We start from the raw sequence: 14,826 nt of genomic DNA, 5'->3' as shown, positions 1-14,826 counted from the left end.
GTTTGCTTTTCTTTATGTGTTGTTGCCTGCGTTTTCTGTTAATTTCAATGAAAAGGTGCGTGTTTGGTGTGTTTTCTTTACCTCACCAAACCTGCACCAAAAAAGTAGCAAGCAGAACTTTGAAAAATGCACCAGACCTGCAGTGGATCAGTGTGAAGAGTTTCACAGGAATACATGGTCACATGTTTTTTTCCCGCTTTTTTTTTATGCAAAAACGGAAGAAAAATGGATCAGTGTGAAATCAGCCTAACAAAAGCTGGAGAATGCAAAATCTGGCGCAGCTCTGCGTAGAAACCAATCAGCTTCCAGGTTTTCTTTCTGTTAAAGCATAATTGAACAAGCTGAAGTTGGAAGCTGATTGGCTACCATACCATGAACAGCTGCACCAGATTTTGCACTCTCCAGTTTTAGTAAATCAACCCAATAAAGACATATTTCAGGAACCAGTTGCCCGCTGCCCTATAGCAGAAATACTGCTACAGGGCAGCGCAAACTCACATATACAGTATATGTGTGATTTGCATTTCTGGGTAGGGGGCGTGCGATGCCCTACCCGCGCCGCCATTGGCGGCTACGGATGTCAATCACCTGGTCCCAGCAGGAGATTCTCCACCGACACCCAGCGATTGCCGAGTAACACTGACACGGGAGAGACCTGTGTGTAAACAACCAACAGTAACATGCTACTGTGTATTTCTCTCATACACAGCAGCATGTTTCCGAAGTAAAACACACACAGCACATGTTAGAAAACAGCACGCAGTTAACCCTTTGATCGCCCCAGATGTCATTAGTACAGTGTCAGTGCTTTTTATTAGCATTGATCACTGCATTAGTGTCACTGAGATGTCAGTAGCGGTTAGTCAGTCCCCCCCCCAGTGTGAGAATGCCCACCGCAGTTCCGCCATTACTAGTATTAAAAGAACTTTAAAAATTCCAGTATATATACTGCCATTTGTAGACACCACAACCTTCACATAAACCAGTGTTTCTCAACTCCAGTCCTCATGGACCCCCAACAGGTCATGTTTTCAGGATTTCCATTATTTTGCACAGGTGATTTGATCAGTTTCACTGCCTTAGTAATTACCACAGCTGTTTCATCTGAGGGAAATCCTGAAAACATGACCTGTTGGGGGTCCATGAGGACTGGAGTTGAGAAACACTGACATAAACCAATTCATTTACATGTGTTGGGATTTTTTTTTTAGCAAATGCATGTAGCAGAATACATTTTTGCCAAAATTTATGACAAATTATTTTTTACTGGATAGGTTTTATAGCAAAAAGTCAAAAATATTGACAATTTTGAAACAAAAAACAGTCTTGTTTTGTTTATAGCACAAAAAATAAAAAATGCAGAGGTGATCAAATACCACCAAAAGAAAGCTCTATTTGTGGGAAAAAAGGGCATACATTTTATTTGGGTGCAGTGTTGCATGACCGCGCAATTGTCAGTTAAAGTAATGCAGCGCCGTATCGCAAAAAATGGCCTGGTCAGGAAGGGGTTAATCCTCTGGAGGGAAAGTGGTTAAACTGGCTGACTGCAAAACATGATTTTTTTATTTATAAATATTTATTAGACTGCAAAACATGATTTAAGACTCAAAAGATTGCTTGAGTAAAGGTTTGTTTTATAAACTGTATTTGGAATTGTTCATTAAAATCCCACTCAGGTACAATGTGTTCCACTTAGACAACTTTATCTTCATATTCAAATCAGGATTTAGCTGTCTGCTTACAATATTCAATGTCTGTAAAACAGGCGATAAAGCAAGCAAAAAGAAGCACAGTGGCTAAAGAGTGACTCATATTTGGACTCGCTTAAATCCCCCCGCAGTTGTATTTTCATCTTTCAGAGCGAGGCATTAGCGTTCCCTCTACTGCATAATACGGATATTTCACAGTTTTCCTGAGATGTAAAATGCCAACACCATTTACTATTATTATTCTGACAAGTGTCAAATAAAGTGTAGAAAGAGGAAAAAAAAAAAAGTTTACTGAAAAAAAAAAAGTTCCAAGAAGGCAACAATTCATTATTTGTGAAGAGGTGAGGGCATTCTGGGGGAATTTTGGGTTACGGAATGTATTTTCTACAAATACAGATATAATGAGCGAAGGAAGCAGCCGGAGTGGACACACAGGAGGAAGAACAAAACCATTAAAACGATTCCGTTTGTAAAAATAGAACCATTCTGCAGCTAATGAGATGCACAGAGAGTATTTTTAGCAAGGCTCATTATTTCAGTATGATCACTCAGACAAACTGCGGAACAATCACACGTGAAATCTTCATTTTAAGGGAAATGGAGCATGCAGTGCAGTTTTGCTGGCTGAAACCGAAATCTTCAGGGAGCAATAGAAAATATTCCAATTGCTTGATTGCTTCTTATATATTGCAGACAACTGGATATTGTGCTTTATAACAAAAAAAAAATGCCATAAAGTTATTATTTGCTATTCAAGCAGATCTGTAAAGATAACATTATTGAAGCATGTGCTGATATGGTACTTCATACGACCCGGTCACACTTTTTTTTAAAGTGTTTATTGCCTGAAAATGTAGGGAGTGAATATTATTATTATTATACAGGATTTATATGGCGCCAACAGTTTGCTCAGCGCTTTACAATATAACGGGAGACAATACAGCAACAATACAAGAGGGATAGGAGGGCCCTGCTCCTTGGAGCGTACAATCTACAGTTGCAAGAAAAAGTATGTGAACCCCTTGGGATTATGTGGAGTTTTGCATGAATTGGGCATAAAATGTGCTCTGAACGTCATCTAAGTCACAACAATAGAAGAACACAGTCTGCTGAACATAATACTACACAAACATTAGATGTTGCCATGGTTTAATTGCACATAACATGTAAACATTCACAGTGCAGGGAGGAAAAAGTATGTGAACCTTTGGACTTAACTGGTTGACCCTCCTTTGGCAGCAATAACCTCAACCAAACGTTTCCTGTAGTTGCAGATCAGACCTGCACAACGATCTGGAGTCATTTTGGACCACTCCTCTTCACAAAACTGTTTCAGTGTAGCAATATTCTTGGGATGTCTGGTGTGAATCGCTCTCTTAAGGTCATGCCACAGCATTTCAATCGGGTTGAGGTCAGGACTCTGACTGGGCCACTCCAGAAGGCGTATTCTGTGCTGTTGCAGCCATTGTTTTGTTGAATTACTTGTATGCTTTGGGTCATTGTCCTGTTGCATCACCCATCCTCTGCGGAGCTTCAGTTGGCGGACAGATGGTCATACGTTTTCCTGCAAAATGTCTTGATAAACTCTGGAATTCATTTTCCCATCAATGACAACAATCCGTCCAGGCACCGAGGCAGCAAAGCAGCCCCAAACCATGATGCTCCCTCCGCCATGTTTCACAGTGGGGATGAGGTTTTGATGTTGGTGTGCTGTGCCTTTTTTTCTCCACACATAGTGTTGTGTGTTCTTCCCAAACAACTCAATCTTGGTTTCATCTGTCCACAGTATATTTTGCCAGTAGTGCTGTGGAACATCCAGGTGCTCTTTTGCAAACTTCAAACGTGCTGCAATATTCTTTTTGGACAGCAATGGCTTCCTCCGTGGTGTCCTCCCATGTACTCCATTCTTGTTTAATGTTTTCCTTATTGTAGATGTGTCATCAAAAATGTTAGCATGTGCCAGAGATTTCTGTAGGTCTTTAGCTGACACTCTGGGATTCTTCTTTACCTCATGCAGCATTCTGCGCTGTGCTCTTGCAGTCATTTTTACAGGACGACCGTGCCTAGGGAGAGTAGCAACAGTGCTAAACTTTCTCCATTTGTAGACAGTCTGTCTTACCGTGGACACATGAACATCAAGGCTTTTGGAGATACTTTTGTAACCCTTTCCAGCTTCATTCAAGTCAACAATTCTTGATCGTAGGTCTTCTGAGAGCTCTTTTCTGCGAGGCATGGTTCACATCAGACAGCGCTTCTTGAAACCAGTAAACCCAAAACAGGTGTGTGTTTTTTAAGGGCAGGACAGCTGTCAGCAACACATCCAATATCATCACACTGATTGGAGTCAAGGTTGGCTCACTCCTGGCTCCAATTAGCTCTGGGAGAAGTCATTAAGCTAGGGCCTCACATACTTTTTCCTCCCTGCACTGTGAATGTTTACATGTTATGTGCAATTAAACCATGGCAACATCTAATGTTTGTGTAGTATTATGTTCAGCAGACTGTGTTCTTCTATTGTTGTGACTTAGATGACGTTCAGAGCACATTTTATGCCCAATTCATGCAAAACTCCACATAATCCCAAGGGGTTCACATACTTTTTCTTGCAACTGTATTTGCCTTTCCCGCTACCTATGCCCCTGAGCACCACTCTGATCACTAGAACCTGCTTATCAAAATCACTAGAACCTGCTTATCAAAATCAGTTGGGAAATTGACACCTCAGGATTTAATATTTCATTTATTACAGGTACTTATATAGCGCCATCAATTTATGCATCACTTTACATATATATTGTGCATTCACATCAGTCCCTAACCCTCAAGGGGCGTACAATCTAAGGTCCCTAACTCACATTCATACATACACATACTAGGATCCAACTATCCTACCAGCGTGTTTTTGGAGTGTGGGAGGAAACTGGAGTACCCGGAGGAAACCCACGCAGGCACAGGGAGAACATGCAAACTCCAGGCAGGTGGTGCCGTGGTTGGGATTCGAACCAATCACCCTAATACTGCCAGGTGGAAGTACTAAGGATAGTGGATCTCTTGGGTCTCCTGCAGCTCTCTCAGATTACTCCCTCTGACCTCATGTCACCTCTTTCATCTGCAGTACCGAGGTCAACAGGAGGAATCAGTGAGAGCTCTGGGATCTTGGATTTTTCCAATATAGCAGTGCAATGCCTAGACACATACAATAGGTGCATATCTGCAGTGGGAGATCATCTAAAGCCCAGTAAACACGATCAGAAAAGCGTCTGAAAAATACCGCTTTCTAAGCGTTTGTACAATAATCTGATCAATAGTACACAGCTTTCCTCTGAAATTATTTGAAAGCACGAAAATTTTCTAGATCTAAATTTTACAGCTTTGGTCTGTTTCATGTACAGGAATGAAGACAACACAAGCTGCTGGTGTGAGGAATCATGTTGTACAACAGAACTGCATCCAGGTCAGAAAACAGGAAGTATAAGGCAATGCAATATTACCATATGCAAGTAGGGTCACAGTATTTGCATAATAACTCTATAACATCTCCCTTTTTTACATTCAATTCAAACCTTGTAAACAATTGAACTAAAACAGATCCTGAACAGTCTTGAACATGGCATACTGTGTTACTGGTAGATACACTACAGGTTGAGTCTATCTGGCGGTCTTGAAACTCGACCACTACGCAAGACCACAGGGAGTTTGCCTGGGGAAATCCGTTCAGCTCCAGAAGGTGTTGATAAGGAGCCACCCTCTTTCCTGGCTGGTGTGTTTGGCAGAGAAGAACTTGACGGGATATGTGGATGCATTATGTCATCCTCATTGTATCCCGATATGACAGCAGAGTTCTCTCTGCTTTGAGCATATGGTCCAGTAGGACTCGGGGGATTGAGCACCTCAGGAGGATCACATGCAGGATGCTCATAGGCTTGTGTGGTGAATCGTTCTGCCCTTCGCAGGTCCACTCGATTGCGGCGGTAAAGACTGCCTTCTACATCCACAAGATATGATCGAGGAGCAACCCTCTGAACACAGGAACCCAGTCTCCAGCGACCGGTCCTGTCACCTGGAAGCGGCTTCATACGGATTGGCTCCCCAATGCTTAGTTCAGGTAAGTCTTTAGCAGACACATCGTATGACAGCTTGGCAATCTGTTTCCTCCGCTACAGTTTTGCCGGGACACCTGTAACCACACAAGGATCAAGTAATTTGTTGGCCACAGGCAATGTAGTCTTCAGTCTCCTAGACATCAAGCGCTGTGCAGGACTACTGTCCATGCCTTCAGACGGGGTGTTCCTCCAATGTAGAATGGCCTTCCACGGATCAGTACCATCAAACTTGGCCTTCTTACAAAGATTCTTCACTATCTTGACAGCTGATTCCGCTTTGCCATTGGCAATGAGGTAACATGCTCGAATACCCAATCTGTAGAGAACCGTCTGAATTGCTCACATGCAAATTGAGGTCCATTATCCGAGATTACTCTATCCGGCTGGCCATAACGTGCAAACTGTGCTTTACAACGCTTGATGGTAGTATCAGCAGACAGGTCAGGAAGTAGCTCAACCTCCCAAATGTCGGAATAGTGATCAACAATTAGTAGAAAATCCTGGCCAGCATAATTCAGTAAGTTCATGCTTACAATTTGCCAAGGCCGGGTGGGCAGCACATGCGACATCATAGGTTCTTTCTGTTGTGCCTGCGCATATTCATTGCATGCCGAGCAACAGCTAACAAAGTCTCTAATCTCGTTCTGCATGTTGGGCCAGTATAGGGTATCACGTGCTTGCCTATAGCATGCTTCTCCGCCAATGTGACTGGCATGAATACGAGTCAGCATCTCCGATCTTAAAGATTTAGGAATGATGACCCTTGGCCCCTTGTACAGTATACCATCTTGAATGGTGATTTCATCTCTGACACTCCAATATTCTCTCACAAGTAATGGCACTTCCAACTTGGAATCAGGCCAACCATTCAGAACAACATATTTAAGAGCCTGCAAACTCTCATCGGTTTCAGTGTGCTGTTTTATCTGAAGCAATCGTTGGTCCGTGACGTTTAAATAGTCTGAAAGATTAATCTGTGACAGGACATCCAGGTCCCGTTGAACATTGCAAACTGTGTGTTGGGCATACTCAGGTGTACCACCTGCTGCTGTAGCTCTGCTAAGGGTGTCACTAATGTACATTTCAGGACCAGATTTATAGGCATTTAGGCAATAGTTTTGTAACGTCAGCAACATACTCTGTAGACGTTTGGGTGCTCCCAAAAGTGGTTTCTTGAAAATAGAAATCAGAGGTTTATGGTCAGTTTAGTCTGAAATTATCTGAAAGCACGAAAAGTTTTCTAGATCTAAATTTTACAAGATTGTACGATTTTTTTTTAACTGCTTGCCTGCCACCCTACAGCAGAAATACTGCTACAGGGCGGCAGGGCTGCGCAAAATCATGTGATTTCACATTACTGGGTAGGGTGCTCGTGTCATTGGCGGCTTCAGCTGTCAATCAATGTGTCCCGGCTGGAGATTCCCCGCCAACACCTGGCAATCACCAAGTATCACTACGGCAGGGGGGGGGGGGGGGGAGGTCTGTATGTAAACAACACAAATTTATCCCCTGTCAGCTCCAGCACACTGCTTTGTATTGCTCTGCAATACAAATTGTGTTGAGGTCAAATCAGGGGAACGAGTGTTGAGGAGGGACTGGAGTGGATCATGGGTGGTGCATGCTTTTATTTAAAAGAAGATTAGCCATTTTTGGCTTCATATAGGTGATTGTTGGATGCACGGATTGTGGCCAAGATGTACATTTGGACTTAGATATGTTACATTGTTATCTTGGTTTTATTGTTATAGTGAAGGGTTTGTTAATATTTACTTGAGGGGTGTTGATTGATTGATTTTCTTCTTTGTTATATACAGTATTTGTGATAATAAAGCTGGAATTTACTTTGTTGCCCCCCCTTCAATTTTAATACAGTCTGGTTAAAGCCACTTGGAGACAGATTGAACTGCTGTAGTAGCTGGGGATTTTTCCCAGACCAATGATATTTTTTTCTCTAACCATTTTGGGTTATATCCCCCTACGCCCCTAATGTGGTGAGTTGGCGGCCAGTACTGTGGAATATTACCCTCTGGGTGGTGTTTTATATATTATTGTGGTGCATATTTTAGCCATGTCAGCTACAGGTTCTGAAACCAGAATCAGCTACAGGTCCTGAAACCAGAATCAGCTACAGGTTCTGAAACCAGAATCAGCTACAGGTCCTGAAACCAGAATCAGCTACAGGTCCTGAAACCAGAATCAGCTACAGGTCCTGAAACCAGAATCAGGTAGTTACCCCAAGAGCTTGAATCTTTAAATACGAGTCACAAATGTAAGTTCCACTTTGGAGGGTTCACTTTAAATTTTATTCAGCTCAATCCAGAAACTAACAGAAGCTTTTATGGTAAATGAAGTATACTGCAGTCCCTGTTATGTTTCTGATGCATCTATCTCTAATGCTTCTAAAAACACTTTTTTAAGGTGTAAACGTATATGGAACTCAAAGTGCCATCACTTCTCTTTGCTTTTTTCTTATTCCTATCTGGACTTATTCCCATGACTGCAACTGAAGTCTACGGGAATTTATTTTACATAACATTAAGAAAATTACATTCAATCAAACTACATTCTTTTATTTTCAAACACATGCAACCTAACCACATAGGAAACCAGAAGACATGCCCGCCGTGCAGAAGACATAAATGTATAGGGAGCAGAAATCTATGTGCTGGTATCTTAGTGGCCTCTTTCAGTCACATCCGGCCAGGGGTACAGATATTTGTTTAGCTCTCTCAAATTATAAAATAATCTGACGTTGCTAGACCTGTGGGAGACCTGAGATACTCATGGGTATCCCGAGGAGAATAGTAAAGCAGTATGTGTGGAAAATTGTGGATGTGACATAATTGCACTAATGTTGGGAGAGGAAGTTAAGCCTACTCACGTTGTGTATGCGGTAGCGTTTGCCTCTGTTCTTGTACCCGCAGAATATGCTTTATAATTGCTGTACCACAAGCAAGTCTAACAGACATGTACAAGCCAAGCACAATCATTTGTGTAAAATTAACTCTTCCATTACATATGGTTTCTGCACACACATCCAAAGCTCACCCCTATGCACTCCATGTCCATAGTTAACCTCTGCACCCCCTGCACACCGTTCACTTCTACATCCCTGTCCACAGCTCAGTTCTGCACCCCCATCCACAACTCCCCACATGTTCACAGATCACCTCTGCACCCCCACCCACAGCTCAACTCTGCACCCCTCCACCCACAGCTCATCTCTGTAGCAGTACCCACAGTCCACCTCTTCACACTCCGCCCACAACTCACCTCTAAACCCCATTCCCAGCTCAATTCTGAACCCCCATCCACAGCTCACCTCTGCATTCCCCACCCACAGCTCACCTCTGCACCCCCCACCCATAGATCACCTCTGCACCCCCACCCACAGCTCACCTCTGCACCCCTCCACCCACAGCTCACCTCTGTAGCAGTACCCACAGTCCACCTCTTCACCCTCTGCCCACAACTCACCTCTAAACCCCATTCCCAGCTCAATTCTGAACCCCCATCCACAGCTCACCTCTGCACCCCCCACTTACAGCTCACCTCTGCACCCCCCACTTACAGCTCACCTCTGCACCCCCCACTCACAAATAACCTCTAAAGCCCGTCCACAGCTCACCTCTGCACCCCCCACTCACAGCTCACCTCTGCACCCCCCACCCACAGCTCACCTCTGCACCCCCCACCCACAGCTCACCTCTGCACCCCCCACCCACAGCTCACCTCTGCACCCCCCACCCACAGCTCACCTCTAAAGCCCGTCCACAGTTCAGTTCTGCACCCCCCACGCACAGCTCACCTCTGCACCCCCCGCTCACAGCTCACCTCTGCACCCCCCGCTCACAGCTCACCTCTGCACCCCCCGCTCACAGCTCACCTCTGCACCCCCCGCTCACAGCTCACCTCTGCACCCCCCGCTCACAGCTCACCTCTAAAGCCCGTCCACAGCTCAGTTCTTCACCCCCACTCACAGCTCACCTCTTCACCCTCCGCCCACAACTCACCTCTAAACCCCATTCCCAGCTCAATTCTGCACCCCCATCCACTGCTTACCTCTACACCCCCCACTCACAGCTCACCTCTGCACCCCTCCCCCGCAACTCACCTCTAAAGCCCGTCCACAGCTCAATTCTGCACCCCCCACTCACAGCTCACCTCTGCACCCCCCACTCACAGCTCACCTCTGCACCCCCCACCCATAGCTCAACTCTTCACACTCATCCACAGCTCCCCTCTAGACCCCCTGTCCACAGCATACCTTTGCACCTCCCATCTATAGCTCACCTCCTCATCCCCTGACCACAGTTCAGCTCTGCACCTCTTATCCACAGCTCACCTCTGCATCATCCATCCAACGCTCACTTCTTCACTCCCCCATCCAAAGCTCACCTCTGCACCCCTACCCACAGTTCACCTCTGCATCACCCATCCAACCATCCAAAGCTCACCTCTGCATCCTCCATCCACAGATCACTTATGTACCCCTCGGTCACAGCTCACCTCTGCACCCTCCATCCAAAGCTTACCTCATCACCCCTGCCCATAGTTCACCTCTTCACCCTCCCTTCACGGCTCACTTATGTACCCACAGTTTACAGTTCACCTCTACATCCACCACCAACGTAGCACACCTTTGGTGTTTTACAGAAAGTTTTACATAAATAAAAGCTGACCATTGTAAGTATCCCTGTCAGTTTTAAATGGTTTGTCTCAATCTCCAACTGCATCCTCTGCAGGCCAGCTTGTTCTGTAGAAATACAACAGACTTACTGGCAAGATCACCAGGGGAAAATAGAAGAACGTAAGCCAAAAAAGAAAACAAATTCATCCACCAATTGGTAAGCTGCAGTATAATAAATAAATAATACCGCTTTAAAAGCCTGCAAGAGAAATGTCACAATTTAATTGGCTCCATGAGTCTTGCACCATCAGTAACTTTTATGAAGGAATCCTCCACTTTAAGTTTGGAAATGTAAATTCGGATATCAACTGACTTTGATTTGTTTTTTGAGCCTCTGATTAAAAATGAGCATTACTTCAACAGTTTGATGGCAGGCACACAAAACCCCCCCACCACTGAGTGGTTAGCTGCCCACTGTGAGTGACAGTGACAATGTGGACTGCAGAGCACACTGCTGCATTGCAGTTATACAGACCAGCACTTTGCCTTTGTTATTCTTACAAGCTGTTTTAGAAAACAACAATCAGTATTTATTTGTAATGAGAGAGCTAGAACTGGAAAATGTACGTTTTTTTTCAGCTCCCATTATTCCAGAATAACAGAAGCCACTCTGCATTCTTCACACGCCAGCTGGACACTGCTGCAGGAGATGAGCTGACACCCCGCACCTTGGGAGGCAAGCTTTAGGTGGCAGCAGAGAGTCACAGATTTCCCTACACTCTGTTTGAAGTGGGCAGCCTTTATAAAAGGTTTAAAATAGAAATGAAAGGCAAAACATATTTGTATAAATATAAAAAACGTGTGGTCACGCATGTCTGTTCTCAGCTGCATAAGAGCTGGGGAAGGAGAAACAGCAGCACACTGATCTTCCCAGTGAATGGCGTGTGGGGGGGGCATGTCAGCACAAGTCTGATATTGGAGTTCCTAGCATGGCTACATAACTGACCATGCTGTGCTGCCAATGCTTAGTCCGGTCAGTTTTTAATAGAAAAGCAGAGGGACTGGCAGGAACAGCAGCGATTTCACACAAAGGAAGCAATACAAAGAGAACAGGATACTTTTTCATACAAGTACATAGTACAGCAGACAGTACAACATTCTTTAACCGTTTGCTGACCACGTTCTGTAGATATACAGTACTTCTACAGTGCAGGTCGGCTGTGCAGAATCATATCACGACTTGACTACTGCAACTCCCTCCCTCATCATATCACGACTTGACTACTGCAACTCCCTCCTCACTGGCCTGCTTCGCTGCTGGCTATCCCCGCTTCAGTCCATCCTGAATACAGCTGCCAGACTCATCCACCTTTCCAACCGCTCTGTTTCCGCCACCCCCCTCTGCCAATCCCTCCACTGGCTTCCGATTGCGCAACGGATCAAATTCAAAATCCTAACACTGACGTACAAAGCTGTCCACCATACTGCCCCGAACTACATCACTGACCTAATATCCAAGTACCGCCCAGCACGCACACTGCGCTCCTCACAAGACCTCCTTCTCTCTAGTTCCCTGGTCTCCTCCTCCCATGCCCGCCTCCAGGACTTCTCCAGGGTGTCACCCATCCTCTGGAACTCCCTGCCCCAACCCATCAGATTATCACCTACTCTCCTCTCATTTAGGCGCACCCTGAAAACCCATCTCCTCAGGGAAGCCTACCCCACCCACTGCTAACTTGCTGACCTCCTCCACTCTTCCTACCACTCCATCCCCCACAGCTATCTCCTCCTGTGCCACCATCCCCTCCCTCCTAGATTGTAAGCTCCAAGGAGCAGGGCCCTCGATCCCCTCATGTTTTGCATTGTATTGGTATTGTTCTGTCACATGTTCTGTCCCCCTTTGTAATGTACAGCGTTGAGCGAACTATTGGCGCTTTATAAATACTGTATAATAATAATATATATACACACACGTGATTCTGCATTTCCAGGTAGGGGGCACACCTGCCCAACCGGCTGCAGTCTCACTGGCTCCCTTACATGCCGATCACCGGGTCCCAGCCAATGATTCATGGCCAGGACTTGCAGATTGTTGGAGCGAGTGACAGGAGAGAGATCTGTGTTGTATGTTGTTGTGTGTGTACAGAACACAGATCTCTCTACTGACAGAGGGGATGTGCTTGTTTTTGTCTCCCTGCGAAGAAGGGAGACAAAAACCGGCACATCCTTTAATAAAAGAGTACACACTGAACACATTAACACTCGCTAGGCACACAGTTAACCCTTTGATTACCCCAGATGTTAACCTCTTCCTACCCAATGTCATAAGTACAGTAATAGTGTATTCTATTAGCACTGACTACTGTATATGTCAATGTCCGTTAGCCAGTGTCAGGATGCCTGCCGTACTATCACAGGACCGTTATAAGTCAATAATCACCCCCATTACTAGTATAAAAAAAAAAAAAACATACAGGCAGCACAGTGGCTAAATGGATAGCACTTCCGCCTGGCAGTACTAGGGTTGTTGGTTAAAAATCCCAACCACGGCACCTGCCTGGAGTTTACATATTCTCCCTGTGCCTGCGTGGGTTTCCTCCAGGAACTCCAGTTTCCTCCCACACTCCAAAGACACACTGGTAGGTGAATTGGCTCCTGTCTAAATTGTCCCTAGTATGTGTATGTATGAATGTAAGTTAGGGACCTCAGATTATCCCTCCCTTGAGGGTTAGGGACTGATGTGAATGTACAATATATATTTAAAGCACTGTGTAAATTGACAGCACTGTATAAGTACCTAAACAAAATAAATCGTATATATACACCATAGATATTTGTAGAACTTTCATGCAAACCAATTCAAGTACTCTTATTGGGATTTTTTTTGACCAAAGACATGTAGTAGAATAAATATTTGGCCTAAATTTATGAAGAAATGTAACTTTTTTTGGGGATATGTTTCATAGCTAAAAGTAAAAAATTTTATGTTTTTTCAACATTTTTAGTCTTTTATCATTCAGAACCAGGGGCGAACTGACAACTCATGGCACCCCCAGGCAATAGGGGATCATGGGGCCCCTGTGTCCTTGCCCAAACTCAAAAAAGCCTATGAAAAAGGTACCAGGGGCATCTCATGGGGCTCCCTACTAACTCCGGGCCCTTGGGCATTGCCCGAGTTTCCAAATGGTCAGTCCGCCCCTGTTCAGAACACATAAAATGAAAAAACTCAGTGGTGATCATATACCACCAAAAGAAAGTGCTATTTGTGTGAAGAAAATGATATAAATGTAATTTGTGTATAGTAATGTACGACTGCGCAATTGTTAGTTAAGGTAGCGCAGTGCCATATAGCAAAAAAAAAAAGCCTGGTATTGAAGGAGAGTAAATCTTCCGGAGGTCAAATGGTTAAGGGAATGCATTGGGGTTGATTTAATAAAACAGGAGAGTGCAAAATCTGATGTAACTCTGCATAGAAACCAATCCGCCTCCATTTTTTCAAAGCTTAACTGAACAAGCCGAGGTTGGAGCTGATTGGCTACCATACACAACTGCACCAGATTCTGTGTGCTCCAGTTTTAGTGAATCGACCCTATACAACCTTAAATATTATTTCTTTGTTTATGTGGAATTCTCTATTACTTTATATATTTTCCTTTGTCTCGTTACTATCTGTTATAAAAGCCTGTCTATAAGGCTACGTTCACACTAGCCTTGTGTGCAGGCGGCAGAGAGGCGTTTGGGAAGCGTTTTTACCGCTTCCCAAACGCCTCTGCCAATTCTGCACATTACAGCACATGGTGCTGTTCTAACAGGAGCGTTTGCGTCGCGTCGCGGCAAAACGGACGCCTCTGGTCGAGTCAGGAGGCTTTGAAGCCTCCTATTCTCGTCTATGGTGCCGCTGCGCAAACGCCCGGCCGGCGTTTGCGGTGCGGTTGCGACGCGGTTGCGGGGTGTTTGCGGAGCGGTAACACCACTCAAATGCATTATAGGCGTTTGTGGGGCGTTATTAACGCTCGGCAAACGCCTAGCAACCGCCGCTAAACCGCGCATGCGGCGTTTGCGGAGCGTTTGCCGAGCGTTAAAAACGCTCCGCAAACACCGGACCAACGCTTGCCAAACGCTATAGGGGCGTTTGGCAAGCGTTGGCAAAACAGCCTAGTGTGAACGAGCCCTTACAGACCTTAATAGCTCCAGGTGATATTTAGACAAAGAAGTGGATGATTCATTCCAGTGATTCCTCATCGACTGGTTCATTGCCAGGTTTCAATTACACAAACCAAGCCTCTTTAGATGCAGTTTTTCTAAAGCAAAGATTGTACACATAAACAACATTTTAAATACTGTATGTATTTTTTCTGTGTTGTATTGAGCTGCATCAGGCTAT

The 14,826-nt window shown here is 44.7% G+C and overlaps 1 protein-coding gene and 1 long non-coding RNA gene across 6 annotated transcripts in view; one reads left to right on the top strand and one right to left on the bottom strand.

The window, feature by feature from the left end:
* The window catches only part of THSD7B (thrombospondin type 1 domain containing 7B), an 805,377-nt gene that overhangs the window by 45,914 nt on the left and 744,637 nt on the right, over window positions 1-14,826 (bottom strand). The gene's annotated exons all lie outside the window — the stretch shown is intronic.
* LOC149445238 (uncharacterized) overlaps window positions 1-14,826 on the top strand; it is a 144,484-nt gene that overhangs the window by 71,718 nt on the left and 57,940 nt on the right. For both annotated transcript variants that reach the window (XR_016306429.1, XR_016306428.1), the window contains exon 4: window positions 5,102-5,163. This is a non-coding gene — a long non-coding RNA (uncharacterized LOC149445238). The remainder of the gene's footprint in view (window positions 1-5,101; window positions 5,164-14,826) is intronic.

The sequence above is a fragment of the Staurois parvus genome, unplaced genomic scaffold (assembly GCF_062004578.1).
Source record: "Staurois parvus isolate SC_StPar_1 unplaced genomic scaffold, SC_StPar_1.0 ptg000735l, whole genome shotgun sequence".
In the NCBI taxonomy this organism is placed as follows: Eukaryota; Metazoa; Chordata; class Amphibia; order Anura; family Ranidae; genus Staurois; species Staurois parvus.
Note: the sequence above shows the minus strand (reverse complement) of the source record. Positions and strands in the feature narration are given on the sequence as shown.